This window comes from Monopterus albus, unplaced genomic scaffold, assembly GCF_001952655.1.
Source record: "Monopterus albus unplaced genomic scaffold, M_albus_1.0 scaffold7.1, whole genome shotgun sequence".
NCBI lineage: Eukaryota > Metazoa > Chordata > Actinopteri > Synbranchiformes > Synbranchidae > Monopterus > Monopterus albus.
In genome coordinates, this window is record NW_018127887.1 from 2,424,348 (window position 1) to 2,430,601 (window position 6,254).

The 6,254-nt window shown below is 39.3% G+C and overlaps 1 protein-coding gene across 1 annotated transcript in view; it reads left to right on the forward strand.

Moving 5' to 3' along the window:
- Window positions 1–6,254, forward strand: part of LOC109973679 (PDZ domain-containing RING finger protein 4) — a 105,441-nt gene that overhangs the window by 24,544 nt on the left and 74,643 nt on the right. The gene's annotated exons all lie outside the window — the stretch shown is intronic.

A 6,254-nucleotide genomic window follows, 5' to 3' on the forward strand; every position in this document is an offset into this window, starting at 1 on the left:
TTATCTTTTGTTGTCCTGTTTTAGGGCCCAGTTTGTTTGATATTGATGTTTGTATTTATTTCCTTGTTTTTTTTTTTTTGGTATTTTGAAATTTAAATGCTGTGTCCTTTTCCTTACTGTTCAGTCACTGACATATACTGTGAGCACCACAAGGTGAACGTAGAGGTTGGATGTGGTGCAGGAAGACCTGTATTGTCAGTTAACACGCTACACATGACTTAAATGTACAGTATTTCTTTTACTGAAGTGGGATTAGAAACCACTTAGTGATGTTTTTGAAAGAGAGAAATCTCTTTGTGCTGTGGTCCTTTGCTGCAGATAGTGTATGTGCCCTCAGTGACCTGAATGAAATCCTGCATGAGCCTCTCTCCTCCCTCTTGCATGCAGCTTCTCGTCTCCCTCCATTCTTTGCCATTGTACAGAATTCCCAGTGGAATTTCTAGGATGGTACAAAATTTCCCTGAGGTGTATTCCAGTAGGGAACGTCAGGAATTTAAATAGGTTATCTATAGAAGTCAGAAAATAGCAGGTTCAGTAATTTAATAAATGGGTCAACGTACTGAAATACTGCATACATTAATTTTTGTGTACTGTACTATGGAAACTTGAAATGTTGTGTGGAAATGCTCTATACTACAAGGATTACTGGATTTTTGGCCTCTTTTCCCTTTGATGTCACCAACACATTTGTTTAATCATGGCTGTGTTATTCATTCAGTTGGTTCTGTGGTCAGCACAGAATGCTGTGGTAAGTATGAAACCTTGTTCAGCAAATAGCTTTCTGGTTAGTCTCCATTTTTTTCTGTTTTTAACATAGCAGTAATTTTCAGAATTATTACTATTGCTATTTTGTTATATTACACAGTCTTATGCTGGATTACTGTTTTGCACATTGAGAGCCGATGTACCTGAGTCAAATTCCTCGTGTGTCTGTCACACCTGGCCAATAAAGCTGATTCTGATTCTGATTTTAGCATTTAATAATTATTTGTCTGAAGAAAGTTCTTGTAGTTCCAAGCAAAATATAGAAGATGTTAAAAAAAAAGCATTTCAACATTGATCTGGCAAATACTTTACACATGTAATTCAAAGTGAAGAAACCTTCTCATCAATCAGACCTTATTGGATTTATTTCACTTTTTTTAATACAGCATTGCCTGAACAGTGCTCAGGAAAAGTAGTTCTTCCCATTTGTGACTTTTCTGAGAGCAACATAAATTAAAATATTCCAAACTGTCCTTAAATCATGCAAGAAGCCAGACTTACTTTTGAAGTCATAGACTTGTATATATTGGCCCCAGTGGGATACCTGGCTGTCATAAAAATGATTCATCTTCTTTGTATTCATACAACAAATTGAGAGAATAAAGTGTCTCTGGCCTGATTGTGTTGTGGCTTTTTCACTACAATTGCATCGAGAATCGTTTTCTAATCCTCTCGTAGGGTTTATTCAGCACATGTTGTTAAAAACTGTGTTCTATGCTTAATAAACCATGAACTCTGTGTTTTACTGCTGCACACTGGATTTGCAGGTCAGCAAATAGGCCTAATGATGCAAAAAATCAACATAAAACAGAAACCATATGCAGTGTCATGTGCTTGGATGTTTATGAGCTGAGATACAGTAAATCACTTCTTATAATCAGGGCCGTTGCCATTGGTTGTGTATAATATGAGTTATATTCCTCATATCATTAGATTCAATCCCCCCCCACAAACCAGTGTGAGGCTATCAGTGGCGACCTTGTCACTGCTCCCCAGCTCCAGGTGGAAGAGATAGATACTCACTCTCCATATTGATTCATGACACAATAAATACACACAGAAGTGGTTTGTGTCTCAGCTGCTCCTCCCCTTCTATTTGGGTGCCTCTTCTCCTCTGTATTATTTTTTTCTTTTTGTCCACTCACTGAGGGAAAACAACAGTAAAGTTCCTGTCCTTATCAGTGGATGAGCACCGTGCCCCATTTGATGGCAGAAACAATAGAGGGTCATTGGGAGGTGGTGCATCTGCTACCGATGCCGGGGTCTTATCGTGACGTGTTCCTTCAGTGGCTGCCAGGCGGCTCTCAGGCCACCTGCAGAAAGAATGGCCTCAGTCTTGTGTTTCTGAGATAACCAGACAACTGGCTTCCTCCATTCTGAAGGCTCCGTCTGCTCAGTGGATTAAATATCGATCATAACAGCCCTGAAATGGAGTTATTACTTTCTCCATTTGTCATTACAGATGTCTCTGCTGCAGCTTCTTTGTTGTAGATAGCCACTTGTGGCAAATTTATATTAGTGTCATAAGTCACAATGAAAGGAAAAAGTATCTGGTATAGCTACAGGCCTTCTCTTATATTAGACTCATTGATTTTAACTGTAAAGGTAAGTCATTTATGCATTGCGCGCATTTTATGGCAGTCTAGTACATGTGCATAAAAAATTTTATACCATCATCAGTTTGTGACCCTCCATCCCCTCTGACCTTAAACACCAGTGATGGCGATGCATGTTTGGAGCGCACACAAGCGACAGAGTAGCTTCTTAAGACTTCTTCCTCTTCAATTCACCAATAACAGGAAGATAGTTGTTGGTGAAGGAGAATGATGTGATGTATCACTAAATGCATACTCCTACCAAACACTTCTGAGTTACGTTAACGTCTGTTATGGTTCAAAATGCCCATTTCTGAATAGTTTCCCTCTGTGTATTTACACTTGTTAATGTATTTACACTTGAAGGCAAACGTTTACATACACCTTGGCCAAATGCATTTAAATTCAGTTTTTCACAACTCCTGGCTCCTATAAACATTGCCTGTCTTGTCAGTTAGGGTCACTACTTTATTTTAAGACTGTAATATTATTTCTTTCATCACATGACTAATTGTTTCTGCTTTAGTTATTTCATTCATGAAAATACCCACATCTGGTCAACCTGCCCGGTTGTCGTCTTCTTCAGTCAGTGATTTCCTACATTTCCAGAAGTCATCTAGTTATTTGTTAAACAATGAACTGGTAACCAATCTCTGTGGGACTATAAGAGAACAACTAGCACATTAACTGTGGCTTTCCTGATGTGCAGCAAAGCAGCAGGTGTGACTAGGTGTCACCTAGGGTGAAGAGAGATGGAATACGTTTTTCAGGCCTGTGTTGTGCTGTTTGGTTCTAACACTTCACCAGTTAGTGTAAATACACACACACATATATGCCATTACTACAGCAATCGATATACGTACACTTGGTTGATCATGCGAGATAATGCACAGCTGCTCCTGAACATCAACTTTGACAAACACATGAATTTTAGATAGCAGCAAGGTTTTCACTATGCATTTTTGAAAATATTATAAATCTGAATTTGGAATATTCACAACAGTTTGTAGTCCAGCTGTCCCTAACCCTTATAACCAAGCAGAAAGATGAAAGAGAATGGAATATGCCTTTGAGCTTGCACTGTCCTGGTTAGCAGACAGTCTCTTTGTGAAATAACAGGTGGTGTTTCAGGCTGCTTTATAGCACCATGGTCCCAAACACTATTGATTTCTAGAGCAGTTCTCATTAAATGATAAAATATACCGTGCATGCCATTATACTGTACATTACGTTTTTGTGTCCTTATTGTGACCTTTGATTGCTAACAAGATAGCTGAGAGCAGCTGTACCTGAATGTCACATTGATTAGGAGTGGATGCTTTTGCTTAGCATGTTTTGCTCAGTGCTCCTTACTACCTGCCATGGAAGGGGACAACTGTCCAACATGATTAGTGTCCCTGCAGTTTTACAGTTTTAGTTACGATATATGCCTGACCTGCTGGGTCAGCTGAGTAGGAATGATCATTTTGTCTAACCTTGAACTACCTCATTTGTGATGTAAATGTGTGTACCATGACTGTACCATAACTCAGTTGTCAGTTTATTAGGTAGTACCTAGAAAAAAACTAAAGCAGTCTAATACAACAGTCCTTCGTGAAGGTGACAACATGGCTCTAAAACAGTTTTTGATTAAACTGACTTAGAGCGGCGCTGATTCAACTAAATTTTCCAAAAACGCATAGTTGAATCAATATGTATTAGATGTATACCCAGTAAGCTGCCAAGTGAGTGTATGCTTCTCCAATGCACATGCAGCGTTTGTTTAATTCTTGTTTTATCAGAGCCACTGCAGACTCCAGTTTCTACAGCCAAGCTGTGGATTTAATCTAAAATGCTGAAAAGCCAAACGAAAAAACAGTGGGATCATTTCACTGATTTATCCTAATGATATCACTTGACATTATCTTAACCAGGTGACTGTAACGTTCTATGTCTGCGGTAGTTTCAAAATCGAATTATGGCTTAACTGCAGCTAGCCTCAACACAACAGGAGCATATCCAATCACATTTGTGTGAAAAATGAGACAGGCCATATTTTCAATTACATTTCAGCATAAATGGATTGTTAATCCCGTCTCCTGTGCTGCCAGAAGCCGTTAATGAATTTGCTTATCCTCCAAGATACTCATGTGACTTGCTTCCACTTGGGGGGGAAAAAATAGAAAGCAGTCTTTTCCTTTGTCCTCCTCACATAGTGTTGTGTCTGACTGTAATGGATGCAAATCTATGCACACCAAGGTTAAACAGTTTGTGCTGCTGAAGCTGCTGCTCTGTTTATGTACCGTACAAAGTTGTATCAGATGATTTCATATGTTAAAGCCCCAAACCGTGATCGGAGAATGCTGTCACCTTCTTTGCCAGCTTTGTCTTCGTAGTGATCTGTTGATTTCCCGCTGAGAAATATATTTTCATTTCATTTACAACAAGGATAACCAGAGCTGGGACAGCGATTCTCATATTTGGAGGCTGAAGAATGTGGTTGTACACACTAGTAAAAATAGTATTTGTAGTCATGAGGAGTTAAGTCCTGAAATGTGTCTCCCACAGGTTGAGACCGTAGGGCTGGTGAGAAATTACAAAAACTAACACTTGAAAGTTGCAGCTAATGATTTTTGTTTTATTTTTAATTGTCAATCTGTTTGTTGTTTTTACCAAATGATAAATTGTTATTTTGGCTGTCACAAAACTCATATTTCTGACAAAATTTTAACCACCGCCAAGGTGCATAGATGAGAGGAAAACAAACTAGTAAGCAAAAAGTCTGGAAAGGCAAAAACTCAAAGCTCGATGAAGGCTACAAGCTGAAATAGGTTGGTCTTTAGGTGTTCTGCACTGCTGGACTTTTGCCTTTTGTAGCGACAATCAATTTAAACTCTTTCAGGTTTTTTTGGCAATCTATTGATTGTTTCATTTCTGTCAAACACCTCATAATTTTACTATTGGCCGACTTTCCAATCGTTCAGAGCTGTCACAGGCAACAAAAATACTAAATACTTTTTGCAGGGGGGACATTATTTTGGATTGGCCCACAAATGTATTCTGTAAATACAACATGCCCTTTTTCACAATTACACAAACATAACTGCCAAATGGACAATAAAACAGCTGATTTTTCTCATTAATGTGAGCCAGCTGATGCACAGACTGTTCATTTGGATGCACCAGGTCTGGTTCACATTAGGAAGCAGGTTTGCTCCATGTAAGGTCTGACCCAGTCAACAGTTAGCTTGATGATGGATGGAGCATTAATGCTCACGGTCCCTTTCTATTGTCACAGTGCATTACCCATATTAGGGCAAACAAATAACACCCCCAATCTATACACCACATTCACACATCCTCACACCTCAGACTATTGTACTATAGTGTGCCTGTGCTAATACTAATAATATTGATGTGTTCGTGTGTTATTTTGATGGTGAGTTACATTCCATTGACTTAACTCAGATGGATATACAGTTGCATTACATCACTACATACTTGCATCACCAGCCATTCACATTTCTCCTCAATGACATATGGGATTTTTATCACCAGTCCTGTCAGCTTGGCTTTTCCCTTTTGTTCTTCATGTCACATGCGAATGATGACTTTTAGAGATGACTCGTTTATGCTAAAGCTTTTAAATTGTGGCTGCTCTTTCACAGTCTGATGTGTGATTTCTGTGAGTGTACTCTGTGTGGGTAGTCTGAGATGTTAGTGGCACACGCACGCATGCATCATGTATGTGCATACGGACACACACAGAGGTGACACAGCCACCATCATTAGACCTTCACAGGCATCTGCTCATGCTTCCGATGTGATGTGATCCTTCACCTTCTACATGACAGTTGGCTATTTAGCACTAAATTTATGCCGCCCATGCCCTTTATCCGTGCTTCCTGAGGGGGG